This window comes from Peromyscus maniculatus, chromosome 20, assembly GCF_049852395.1.
Source record: "Peromyscus maniculatus bairdii isolate BWxNUB_F1_BW_parent chromosome 20, HU_Pman_BW_mat_3.1, whole genome shotgun sequence".
Classification (NCBI taxonomy): Eukaryota; Metazoa; Chordata; class Mammalia; order Rodentia; family Cricetidae; genus Peromyscus; species Peromyscus maniculatus.
Genome location: NC_134871.1, coordinates 24,361,969 through 24,375,914, shown reverse-complemented (window position 1 = coordinate 24,375,914; position 13,946 = coordinate 24,361,969). Strand labels below are relative to the sequence as shown.

Sequence of the window (13,946 nt, the reverse complement as noted above, 5' to 3'; positions counted from 1 at the left end):
TGCTTCTGAGCGTCTGCGTCAGAGGGTTCTGGATCCAGGACACCAGGCTGGTGTTTAAATCCGGCCAGGATTTCCAGTTAAGGTTCTGCACAGTATCCTCTTCAACTCAAACTCCAGTGGGAACTGCATTTCATACACCAAACTCAGCAAAGAGCCAGGCAGCGCGTCCCTCTGGCTGGCTGCTGAGTTCCTTGTCCTCATTTGAGCACCTAGAAGCTTCTAAGACTTCTTCCCTGTCCTGCACCTGTGTGTATCCAAGGTGGATCTGGCCTGTGATCTTCAGTGAAAAGTCTAACAGTGGTACAAAAACACACACTTTATTATATATAAAGGAACTACTTTTTCTGGGTTGGGGGTTTGTGTCTGACACTCGGGAGGCCTGAAGCAGGAGAATTCAACTTCAAGGCCAACCTGATCTACAGGGTTAAGTTCCTGTCTCAAAATAAAACGTGTGTGTGTGTGTGTGTGTGTGTGTGTGTGTGTGTGTGTGTGTGAAAGAAAGGAGCATTTTTATTTAAGATGGAATATAGAAAGAATCACAACAAACATAGAACATTAAGGCCATTTTCATTGACAACTTTTGTAGTTAATATCTCTTGAGAAGGAATATGATTACCATGTTTGTGGAAACAAAGTCAGACATAAACAAACTTTGTTCTTTAAAAAATATGTTTATAGTTATTAAAACCATTTTCATTGATTTTTGTTATTGTTGTTGTTGTGTTTTTTTGAGACAGGGTTTCTCTGTGTAATAGCCCTGGCTGTCCTGGAATTCACTCTCTAGATCAGACTGGCCTTGAACTCACAGAGATCGGACTGCCTCTGCTTCCTGGGATTAAAGGTGTGCACCACCACTGCCCAGCCGAAATATTTCTACAGGTACAATGAACACCCTAGATTTTCAGGAACAACCAGATCTCAGTGGCATGGTGATTTGGGACAAGAATATGTGGTCCCCATGGGTCACCTGTGTGACGTCAAGATTGAGGAAAGGGGTAAGGAGCTAGCACAGACCCCTCCGGAAGTCCTGAGAGCAGCAGGAGAAAGAGGGAGGGACACAAAAGACATTTGGGACTAACTGGCAGCCTGAGGAAGACAGCCTAACAGTCAGAACGTGGGAGCCCAGAATCCTCCAAACAACAACTTGACACAGGTCAGGCTGCATCTGGGAGGAGGCTTCCTTTGTTTGATACTCTGTATCAGTTACTATTGCTGCAACAAATCCCTGACAAAGGCACTGAGCTATGTAATGAAGAAAGGAAGCCTTTAGTCTACCCCACTGTTCCAGGACACAGTGGGTCATGGTGGGGCAGTCTGGCAGGGGGATCCTGAGCCTGCTCAGGATTACATTGTGTCCATCGCTGAAGCAGGGAGTGATAGATGCCCATTTTCTCCTTTGTTCAGCCCAGGTCCCCAGCCCATAGGATGCGGCCACTCACAGTCAAGGGGTGGCTCTTTCCACCTTGATTAACCTAGTCTATGCGCTCTCTCACAGGGTACGCAGAGGCCCATCTCCTAGGTAAGTCTAGGTCCTGTCCAGTTGTCAATATTAACCCAAACTGTTTTTTTTTTTTTTAAAGGGAGGAGGGTTACTATATAGCTCAAACTGGCTTCTAACTCATTGACCTCCTTCCTCAGCATGCCAAGTAGTTGTGATTTTAAGTGTATACCAGCACACCCAGTGAAGAGGTCTCCTTGAGTCTCTACCTTCCTGTGTCATTGGCATCAGAAATGTGTGTCAGCCTTCACAGCCTCACTGCGGGCCTGTGAGGAGGGTCTACCTCACACGAATGTGAATTCGAGAAGGGTAGACCCAAACAACTGTAGAAGCTTTTGTTTCTTCCTCCCCGAGTTAAGTCCAAAGCAGGGCCCCCAAATGGTAGTGCTTCGGACAATGTCCCAAACAGAAGGACCCCGACCGGGCAAACAGAAGGAAGCTGAATTTCTGTCTGCCAGAAAAGACATCACTTCCCTTCTCCACCCACAACAGTCAACTACCTTGGGCCAGGGCGGTGAGATTCTGAACAGCCTGCTACAGACCCAAGCTCCCATGCTAAATCCCAAGCTATTCCAGCCTGCACCTCTCCTCCTGAGGCTACCCCACCCCCCTTAAAACTGACAAGACCTTCCCTGCCACCTGCTGCTCTCTGCCCCCTGAGAGGCAGCCCAGCAGTTTGATTCCCCCAAATAAAGTTTTCTTTCTACCCGTGGAGTGGTCCAGGTCAGTAGCTTCACTGCGCCTTGCTTGCATCATGAGCTCACGTACAGACCATGTCCACAGAGAAGAGAGGCAGGATGCAGAAATGACCAAAATGAAATATTTGCCTATTGGATGTTCCCAACCCCATGAGGATAAGGACACATAAGCTGATGAGTGACCATTCTACCCTATGAAAGATTCAAAACACAGAGCAATACAGGGTCATGGGTACCGTGGACCATGTCATTACTGAGTCTTAGCAAGTCTCAAACAAACTCTAATAGAATTTGTTCCTTAGTTCCTGGGGGCTTGAGTCCTTCTGGATTCCTTTCAGCTTTTTGAGAAGCCCCTTACGGTCCCAGGTTTTGTTTGCTTCTTATCATAGTTTCTCTCCCTTAGGGATCTGAGTTCAGGGCAAATAGGCAGAATTTTTGAAGGTGTTTTGAGTGCAGTGACTTCACAGAGGTGTGGAAAAGTTTACCCAAGTGAGTGACAAAGGGTGCTGACACCACCATTGCCCACAGACAGGAGCTGCTCTCACACTTGATCTCAGAGACAGGGACAAGGTGGCAATAGATGCTAAGTGGATGCTGGAACCCCGGACAGGGGCTTCTTGACAAGAGCTGAGCTGTGAAGTGATGCTGAGCCTCCCAGAAGGACGGCCCGTTGGGTGAAGACAGAACTAACATTCCCACTCCAGCTGGGACACCGATCACAAACCAAGGAAATGCCTGAGTCTTGGTTAGTTACAGGAGCATGACGGAGGGGCTACATGAAAGAGCACAGGTGACTCAGATGACACCTAACAGTCCACCCAGTGTGGGCGACAACTCCAGAATGCTACCTGCAGACACCTCCACTAAAGTCTCCCCCTGTCCTGTTAGCTCCCCGTGAGTTTCATGGCTTCCCCTCCCTCCCGGAGGCGCTCGCTCAATGCTGAAGAAGCAGCCCCTACCAGGAAAACAGTCTGTCGAGACAAGACACCAGGAAGCCACGACAGAAAACGGATGTTTTCAATTACATTTCTATATATTGTGAAGCAAAATCTATAAATAGAGAAATCTTATATTAACAACAAAAATTAGCTGAGATTTCAGTCTATATCCTTAGTAGACAAGTTGAAGAGAAAAAAACAACTTTAAAATGGACAAGAATGGCCATTGCATCTGCTGTGGGATGTCCTGTCTGCTGTGAATATGTGTTGCTATGATTGATTGATAAATAAAATGCTGATTGGCCAGTAGCCAGGCAGGAAGGATAGTGTAGGCGGGACAAGGAGAGAGGAGAATGCTGGGAAGTGGAAGGCTGAGTCAGGAGACGCTGCCAGCAGCCACCATGAGGAGCAAGATGTAAGATACTGGTAAAGCCACGAACCACATGGCAAGGTGTAGATTAATAGAAATGGGCTGAGTTTAAGTGTAAGAGCTAGACAGTGGTAGGCCTGAGCTAATGGCTGAACAGGTCAATTAATATTCTGAGTGATTATTTTATAAGCGGTTGTGGGGTCCGTGGGGCTGGGCAGGACTGGAGAAATCTCCAGCTACATTACATCTTTATTATTCATTCTTCAGAAACCAGGCAAAAATGATGTCCTTCATTAAGTGAATGGACTAACAAAATGGTCACACACATATTCAGGGAAATAATGTGACAAGGAAATGAGCCACGCTGTGAAATGAAAGGCAGTGGTCTGTGATGTCATTGCTTGACATTCCGGAAAGGGCCAAACTGTAAAGACTGTGTAGCTTTTAATATCCCACAGGACACCGTACATTTGTGAAAACCCAAACGGGGCCATGGAGACGACCCGGTGGGTGAAGGACGCTTGCTGTACAAGCCTGCGCACCCCAGGTAGGGTCCCCAGTGTCCATGGAAAATCCGGGTGCTGCACAAGGCTGTAACCCCAGCTCTGGGGAGTGAGGAGAGACAAGAGGATCACTGTCTTATATTTGGTGAGAGACCCCAACTCTGGGGAACCAGAGAGAGACAGAGCAGGGTGCCTGAAATCTTCCTCTGGCCTCTAAATACATAGACAGGTACACACACACACACACACACACACACACACACACACACACACACACACTCACACATGTACACACTCTCACACACACTCACATTCACACATATACACACTCACACACACATACACATTCACACACATGTTGTGGAATAGGATATTTGTTTATGCTGCATTTGTTTAACTATGTAAAGATGCATTGCGTTTGTTTTATCTTTCCTGCCTAAGGCATGTGATTGGTCTAACAAAAAGCTGAATGGCTGATAGCTAGGCAATAAGTGGGGGGTGGGCAGAGAGAATAAGTAGGAGGAGGAGTCTGGGCTCAAGAGATTGAGAGAGAAACAGAGGGAGACAGCCAGCCAGGCAGCTGCCAGACAGTCAAACACAGAGGAAGCAGGAAAGGAGGACACACAGAATGAAAGAAAGGTAAAAAGCCCCAAGTCAAAAAGCAGATGAATAAAAACAGGTTAAAATAAATTATAAGAGCTAGTGGGACAAGTGTGGTGGTAATCTAATTGTACTGAAATGTGATTTTGATTGTATGTTAATAAATAAAGTTGCCTGGGGGTCAGAGCTATTAGAGCCATAGACAGAGTGTGGCGGTGGTGGCACACGCCTTTAATCCCATAGATCTCTGTGTGTTCAGGGATACAGCCAGCATTGGAGACATATGCCTTTAAGACCTAGGGGGCTGTACATTCAGACAGTGACGAGGCAGTCACGTGTTTGGGTTTACAACCAATGAGAAGGCAGAATGACTAGAAAAACGACTTACACACAGGAAATAGCTCTCTTTCGGGAAGCTGGGACACCACAGGAGGAAGGGTGAGATTTTAGCTCTGAGTTCTGACCTCTTGGCTTTCTCTTTTACATTGTTTCTGTGTTTCTTATTTAATAAGACGGTTGGTTACATCTACAGACAAGCATAAGGCCGAGCATTCATAACTAATAATGAGTCTCCATGTCATGATTTGGATAAGTTTCTGTGTCATGATTTGGGGCTGGTGGTCTGAGAAAGCCTGCTACACACACGTTGCACACACACTCACACAGAACTTTACGGCATAGACAAACCTAATGTGTACAAACCTTTAGAAAGTCATTGCGAGACTGGCAAGACGGCTCTGTGTTAGAGTTCTCCACGCAGACGTGAGGACCAGAACTTGGATCTCTAGTGCTAGGCCCATGTGGTAAGCAGCCTGTGATCCCAGTGTTCGGGAGGCAGAAACAGGATCCCTGAGGGAAGCTGGGTAGCTAGCTATCCTAACTGAACCAGTGATTTCCGGGTTCAGTAAGAAGTTGCACCTCGTTAAATAAACATGGAGTGACTAACGAAGACACTCGGGATAGCCTCTGGCCTCAACATGTGCACATACATACATGCATCCACACAAATACACATGTGCATGCACAGTGCACACACATGAGCTCACAGCTCATTTAGGAGGTTCAGGAGCCACCATCCAGGGGTCCTGAGTGGGTTCGTTTTTTCTCTGCCAGTGAAGGAGTTAGAAGGCAGGAAAAACCTTGAGCATGGCAGGTAGCAGCAGAACAATGGAAAAGACAGCCCGGAGGAGCTGACAGGTGAGCAGTTGAAGAGAAGCTGTTGTTAGGGGTGAGGAGACACACATGCAGCAGTCACACAGAGGCGGACTCTCCACAAAGCAGAGGCGGAAGTCTTCCTGAGGGATGGGAGTTTTTAAACTCTGAAGGGTCTTCCTCCCAGTTTAGGGTTGGTCAGTCTGAAGAAAGACAGGATGGCCGACTGGCCCAACACAGCTATAAATGTGCCCTAATCCAGCCTTGAGCTTTTGAGCCCGGTCATCAGCAGGGGACCTTACTAAAAGGAGAAAAAGCTTCCAGGCCTTTGTTTAAGCTGCCAGGCTTTTGTCTCAGGTCAGGAGGGTGAGGAAGAAGCCATCTTGGAAGCTTGCTATTTTTTGTTACCTAGTTATGGCCCTTCTCCCTATCTGCCTGCCTATCAGGGGACCTGTAGAACCCCCTCACAGGGGTATCAGGACAGAATGCAGACTGTGACAAATTACCACAACGCCTCTCAGTGGGTGGAGTCACAGTAGTGGTGCCTAGGCACTAGAGTCTAGTTCACAGTCTGACCAACATCCCTCCCCAAGAGGCCCACATTCTAGTGGAAGGATTTTAAGATTGAGGGTTACCAGGTATCATCCATGTGGACCCGTGCAATCATACGATCCTTAAGTAAAGGGAGGGAAGAGGGTCCATCCAGAGACAGGGACGTGACAAGCAGAGACTGAAGTAATCCCACCCAGAAGGTCACAAACCAGAGGTAGACTTCAGCAATTGGGAAAAGCAAGGAAAGGCACCCTACCACCAAGAGTCTGCGAAGGGGACTCTGGCATGCTGGTGAAATAGAAGAAAATAAATGAGCTAAATGTGTGGCCTTTTGCTATAGTAACAACAGAAAATGAACGCAAGACATCATCTAAGGTCCATGATCCAGTAAACCAGTGTTAGAAACAAGTGTGCCATAGAAAAGAACGAGAATGTCTCTCCAGTGGAAGCGTCTAGACAAGGCAAACTCTGCTCTTGACCTAGCGGACGCACAGAGGTTGGAAGCACATTTGGTTTTTATTCTAACTCAGGTGGTAGCTGTCTTTTCCCCCTGGCTGGGGTCCACCTCACAATCTTACTCAATTGGCTAGTCTGAAAAGAATGGAGCCCAGGAGACAGAGAAGGAAGGGAAAGGTTCTGCTCCAGGCTGTCAAATTCCAGGAATACAGCTGGGGTCTTTGTACAAACAGAAGTTTTACTGGGGTGGGGTAGATTGATACACAAAAGTCTTACTAGGTGGGGAGATAATAGATTTGAACTCCTTGTCCTAAACACAAGTGTCATAGTACTTGATAAAAAAGACTCATTTAATTTCTTGCAAGAGGACCCCCTCATTTCTTCTTTAGCAATTCTGAGGCTCAGAAGTGAGATTTGTGTGGAGTAAAAGTAGCCAGAGAGCCTCAGATTTCAGCTAGATACAGGCCAGTCCCAGGGTTAGTCCATGATCATCACGGTGGGAAGCATGGCGGCATGGCGGCATGGCGGCATGCAGGCAGACATAGCGCTGGAGCAGGACTTGAGAGCTCACATCTGATTTGCACGATTGAGGCAGAGAGACAAGGGCTCTTGAAACCTCGAAGTCTATCCCCAGTGACAGGCTCCCTCTGACAAGGCCACACCCCTCATCCTTCCTACACAGAGCAACTGAGAACCAGACATTCAAATAGATGAGCCTAGGGGTGCCATGCTCACTCAAGTCTGCAATCCCAGTGGGAGGAGGATCAGAAATTCAAGATCATCCTGGGATTCATGAAACCCTGTCTTTAAAACTAAAAACAGAAACAGAATATCCATTAAAAAAATACACACACACATCTTCTTGTAAGAGGCCCAAGGTGACCTATGAAAAAGGTTCACTGCTCTCTTAATCACCAAAACCCTACAGAAATCACAAAAATCAATAGATTTAAATCTATGTGTTCACTTTAAGAATGTCTGTGAAATTGCCCAGGCCATCAATGGTACGGTATGCATATCCAAAAGGCCACCAAGTGTGGTGATATTTTATTTGTGCTGAAATGTGATATTTTATTTGTGCTTTGATAAATAAAGCCTGCCTGGAGATCAGGGGAAAAGTCCAGCCACTTTAAATAAACGAAGTCAGGCAGCACAAAACCTTAATCCGATCACAGGATCACAGGCAGGGTCTCTGTGTGTTCGAGGCCATACTAGGGAACAGAGCTAAGCATGGTGACACATGCCTTTAATCCCAGTACCAACCATAGAGACCTGGAGGTCTGTATAGACAGACAGTGACGAGGAAGTGAGGTAGCTGGGCTAAGAGCCAATGAGATGGCAGAAAAGCAAGGCAATAAAGGTGCAGGTAAGACAGGAAGTAGCTCACATTTGGAAGCTGCAGAGCTGGTGAAGTAAGGTTGGCTGGTGGCTATTCTTATTTCCCTGATCTCTCTAAGGCTTTCACTACTATATTTGGCTCCGTGTTTTTTACTTAATAAGACCATTTAGAAATTCAAAACAACCAAGTGTCTGAACAATGTCACTTTAAAGAAGTAATGTGCCGACAGAGTGAGTTCCAGGACAGGCTCCAAAGCTATGCAGAGAAACTCTGTCTCGAAAAACCAAAAAATTAAAATAAAATAAAATAACTAATTCGGGGGTGTGGGGGGGAAATAAAAAGTAATGTGCTGGGCGGTGGTGGCACACGCCTTTAATCCCAGTACTCAGGAGGCAAGAGGCAGGCGGATCTCTGTGAATTCGAGGCCAGCCTGGTCTACACAGCAAGATCCAGGAAAGGTGCAAAGCTACACAGAGAAACCCTGTCTGGAAAAACCAAAAAAAAAAAAAAAAAAAAAAAAGAAGAAGTAATGTATGGGGCGGGGAGTGTGAGGAGGGATGAGAGGGGGAATCTGTGGTTGGTATGTAAAATGAATAGAAGAATTTTAGAAAAAAGAAGTAATGTATGTATAAATAAAGGGTGGACACAGGGGTTGGTGGCCCAGGCCCAAAAAGACTGCCGATTTTTGCTGCACATGCTTAGAAATGCAGAGAGTAATGCTGAATTTACGGATTCAGGGTGCAGATCCTCTAGTCACTGAACATATCCGGGTAGACAAAGCCCCTAAGATGAGCCATTCAACTGAGAGCTGGTTAACACATGCATGAACTCCCACCACCGTGAGATGATCCTCGCTAAGACAGAACAAACTGTTCCAAAGCCAGAAGGGGAGGCTGAGCAGAAGAAATAGACATCCTTGAGAAACTGCAGAACCAACATCACGGCATGGGAATACATCCAGCGTTGTCTCAGTTAGGGTTCCTGTTGCTGTAAAGAAACACCATGAAAGTCCCTTGGAGAGGAAGGGGTTTATTTGGCTTACACTTCCACACCACGGTTCATCATGAAGTCAGGACAGGAACCCACAGAGGGCAGGACCCTGGAGGCAGGAGAGAATGCAGAACCCACAGAGGGGGGCTGCTCACTGGCTTGCTCTTCATGGCTTGTTCAGCTTGCTTTCTTATATGGCCAGGACCATCAACCCAGGGATGGCCCCACCCACAATGGGCTGGGTCCTCTCCCATCAATCAGTAATTAAGAAAACGCCCTCCAGGCTTGCCTGTAGCCTGATCTCATGGAGGCTCCCTCCTATCTGGTGTCTTTAGCGTGTGTCAAGTTGACATAAAACTAGCCAGCACAAGCATCCAATAAATGCAAATAAAGTTAAAAAAAATAACCTAAGTAACATTATATATGTGTAAGGATCAATGCACATCTCAGACGTGTCAAATCTGTGGAGCAACCCACAGCAAGAGGCTAAGAATGAAGATGAGACCATGTCTTATGGAAATAATACATAAAATAAGGAGATCCTGTGAAAGAACTTAGCATCACCCCATTTGAGCAGTCTGACCCATGCAGTTCTGCACCAGGGCTACCAAAAGGAAAGACACATTTCTTTACTTCATGTGTTGGGTGTTTTCCCTGCATGTGTACATGTGTACCACATATGTGCCTGGTGGCCGCAGAGCTCAGAAGAGGGTGTCTGGTTACCTGGAACTGGAGTTATGGATAGTTGTGAGCCACCTCAGGGTTGCTGGGAATTGAACTCAGGACCTCTGAAAAAGCAGCCAGTGCTTTTAACGGCAGAGCCAGATCTCCAGCCCCAAAACTGTATTTCAGAGAAGGCAGAGCTCAGGTTAGAGCCTCAGCCATCTTTAAATACTTGGGAGGTGACACTGATGTGCCTCTAAGCCGATAGCTCAGGCCTATCACAGGCAGAGCTTAAACGACCTTCTAAACTGGGTGTGGCAGTACACATGCCTTTAACCCCAGCACTCAGGAGGCAGAGGAGGGTGCATCTCTGAGTTTGAGGCCAGCCTGATCTACAGAGAGAGTTCTGTCTAGAACAGCCAGGGCTATACAGAGAAACCCTGTCTCAAAAAACCAAACCAAACGAACCAAAAAACCCACAGCCTTCTACAGAATGGGGCTATGGACAGAGTAAGAAGCAGGGGAAACACTGATCCTTAAAACGGTAGGCAGCTTCTATGTTATTGTGGGAAAAACTTACTGGTACCTGTGTGTGTACATGCGTGTATGTGTGCATGCGTGCGTGCATGTGTGCATGCATGTGTGTGTGTGTTTTCCTTTGCTGTTGAGACTGGGTCTCACCAGAAAGCCCAGACTGGTCTAGAGCTCCTCAGCTATCCAAGTGCAGGGGTCACGTGTTTACAACACCCTGCCCAGTTGTGACCACTTTTATGGTCATTATTGCTTTTTGTATGTCGTAATGCCATGGGTTCTTGTTAGGATGTTCTGAATTTCTAAGGAGAATTAAGAGCCTTGAAAGAATTTAGCAGCTGCTTACGATTTTAAAGCTCATAACAAATGGCTGTAGGTGCTAAATTGCGCAAAAATCTACTTTAAACTGCAGCTGAAGAAGAGTTGGTGCTCCAAGGGCGGAAGGAGACTTCAGTGGTTCCTTAAGGGGAATCATGTGGATGTGTGTCCGCGTGAGTGCGGGTGCCCACACAGGCCAGAAGAGGGCGTCAGCCGCCCTGGAGGTGGATTATAGTAAGCAGGTCCTGTGACCTCTGATGTGGCAGGAACCGAATTCAGGTCCCCAGCGCGGGCAGTGTGGACTCTCGACTGCTGAACCATCTCACCAGCTCTCCTTCCCCGCTTTTTAAATTATCTTGCTTTTATTCTTTTCTCTTTTTGTTGTTGTTGTTTCATTTAATTTTGAACTCATGCCAATTCTGCCTCAGTCTCGCACAGTGTTGGGATTAGAGATGTGAGCCACTTGGAGAGGATTATACTTCTGCTTGGTTGTATGTTTCTTGTTTTGACAGGGTCTTCCTATATATATCCAGGCTGGCCTTGAACTCACAGAGATTGTCCTGCCCCTGCCTCCAGAGGGCTGGGTTTAAATGCTTGCACCCCCATGTCTTGTTTTAAGACAGGGTCTCCCTGTGTAGCTCTGTGAGCTCTGACCTGGAGCTCACTGTGTAGACCTTCAGACTCACAGAGATCCACCTGCCTCTGTATGCCTGGGATTAAAAGTGTCTGGCACCACACTCTACCAAGGGTTATAATTTCCTAAGACATTTTTACAACAAGCTTCGAAGTGTACCTCAGTTGGTAGGCTGGCCAGGCCTGCTCAGAGCCCAGAGTTCAGTCCCCAGGACAGCATAGACCTGGCCTGTTGGCTCACGCGTGGTAACTCCAGAACTTTGGAAGTGGAGGCAGGAAGATCAGGTTATTATCACTGGTTGCACAGTGTGTTTAAGGCCAGACAAAATGAATTGTAAAAAAAAGGAAGGAGAAAAGATATGCTTCAAACATTTCCTACATGTAGTCTAAATACAGGAAGCCAGTTCAACTACTAGTTGCTTTCTTACTGAAGAGGAAACACAAGAGAACAGAGTATATCAGAGTATATATCAGACCCAGAAGCAGACGTGATACATATGCATAAGAAATTCAGAGGGGAGCCCGGGAGGCAGGCAGAGAGGCTGAGTGAGGAGGCATAGGACCCACACCTGCCCGGCTCCTTCAGTCACCTCCGTAACCCTGCCACGCCCTCTCATTGGCCGGGAAAAACCCTGTGGGAGGCGTGGCCCGGGTGTGACAGGTTTCAACATCTGGAGGATGTGTATGCACAGCTGCCAAGACTCTCCACTTTGCCAAGTGTCTGGGAACTAGAGACGTCTCTCATTTGATGAGAGGGTAACTAGTGAGGTGGGGGTGGGGTAAGAAGTAAACGGAGTGCGGTGGGGTGGAGTAAGAAGTAAACGGGGAGGTTGGTAGGGTTGAGCTAGGACTTGTCGGAAACTTTTGACTCAATTCCTCTCAACTTTTGTGCGATGAGGTCGAGGGATGAGGAAGACAGAGGACAGACTTCATTACCTGAAAAGATCTCTACAGGTAACAGTCGCCAACCGGGCATGCTGACATGCTGGCCCAGGCGGCCTTGGGGTGCTTCCCTGTGCCTCCAACGCTGCTGTTTATCACCCCTGGAACAGGTCATTCGGGTTTGCGCTCACCCTTTGCTCCAAAGGAGCTTTATCCCGCGGGAGCAGGTGCTCACCAAGGCTGTGCTTTCCCAGAGATGTGGGAGGCTCTCGTTCAACACTCAGCCTCAAAAGTATGTCCTGGGCAGTGTGTGTGTGTGTGTGTGTGTGTGTGTGTGTGTGTGTGTGTGTGTGTGTGTGTGTCCGTCCGCCCTAAAGGTGGTGGGTTTCCCAAGAAGTCAGGGAAACTGGCCAGATTCTTAGCATTGCCGAGTAGAAAGCAGGGGCAGCCCCTGGTGGCTCCTTCCGGTGGCCAGTGCTCATGCGGAATCAGAAGACAGGCCTGCCCTCGTCTGAGCCGTGCGACTTGGAGGACAGGAGGCAGCAGCCCTGGAACCGACCTTCTGCTGACCTGCCGGGCTGCAGAGGTGGAGAATGCGCGCTGCCGCTGGCATTCGTAAGAACGACCACAGTCATGTCCAACCTGTTTGTGTGTGGCAGGAAGTCCAGGTCCAGCCATTTTCAGGGTTCCCTTCTCTTAGGGTTGTACTGGGGCCCTGCGGCCACTGTTAGGCAGCTCGCCCATCCCTGGCTATGGAACCACGCCAGGGTCGCCTTCCCAGGGTCCTGACGACGTCGCTGAGACTCAGGCCCACTGACAGCAGCTGTGTCCGCTCGTCGGCTGGCGTGTGCTGTTTCTCCAGTTTCTAGTCCATGAGATGGGGTTGTTGGGGTGACGCCACCTGCTGCCACCATCGAACTGCATTCACAGTGGCGTCAGAAATCACGCCTGTTCCTCGCCCGTGTACAAACCCAGAGCGGGTCTTCTTGGTTGGTGCCTTTTTTTCTTGTGACCCCTTCCTGAAGCCTCAGAACCCCCTATACGCAGAAAGAGACGACGCTTGCTTCCTGTTCTCCCTGGCCAGGAAACGCTGTGGGTCACCCTCCGCCAACCCTATTGGCAAGAACTACTCACGTGGTGCCCCGGGTATAGAGGATTCTGGGAAATGTAGTTCCTGGCCGGGCCACTCTAAGAACTGAAAGGGGAACCCCAGGGAATGTGGCTTTTCGTTTCAGTTTGCCATCTTTGTCACACCCTAGATGACTCAGTTCTAGCTAGCGACCACATTTCCTACCATCGAGACATCCTGTTCCCTTTCCGCTGCCAAATCTGTCAAGATGTGAGCCCACACTCTGCCTCCGCTCTTGCTAGTGCAGTAGAACAGTTACCGGCTCCTTGATCCTGTTTTGATTGAGGACATCATGATAAAAAAACTAACCTTAGCGCTAAGTGAGCCAAGAAGCTCCTATGTGGGATGCTCTGCACTGCTGAGCAGCCAGCACCCGGGGATCAGAGTTGTCTCGAAATGTGTGTGAGCGAGGACATGTGTGCGTGGGTATGGGTATGTGTGCATGTGCGTGTGCGTGTGTGCATGTGCGTGTACGTGTGCGTGTGCGTGTGCGTGTGCGTGTGCGTGTGCGTGTGTGTGTGTGTGTGAGAGAGAGAGAGAGAGAGAGAGAGAGAGAGAGAGAGAGAGAGAGAGAGAGAGAGAGCTTTCCTTCCCTCGGGTGTTGACTTGCCTCTACTGAGTAGAATATCCCAAATGTCATGGTTGCCACTATGACATTGGGATATAAGAAGATTGAGTCGGTCATGTAGCTCAG

At 48.0% G+C, this 13,946-nt stretch overlaps 1 long non-coding RNA gene across 1 annotated transcript in view; it reads right to left on the bottom strand.

Moving 5' to 3' along the window:
- LOC143269733 (uncharacterized) overlaps positions 1-13,358 on the bottom strand; it is a 36,379-nt gene extending 23,021 nt beyond the window's left edge. Inside the window, exon 1 of the long non-coding RNA XR_013046373.1 lies at positions 12,178-13,358. This is a non-coding gene — a long non-coding RNA (uncharacterized LOC143269733). The remainder of the gene's footprint in view (positions 1-12,177) is intronic.
- Between the last annotated feature and the right edge of the window lie 588 nt (positions 13,359-13,946).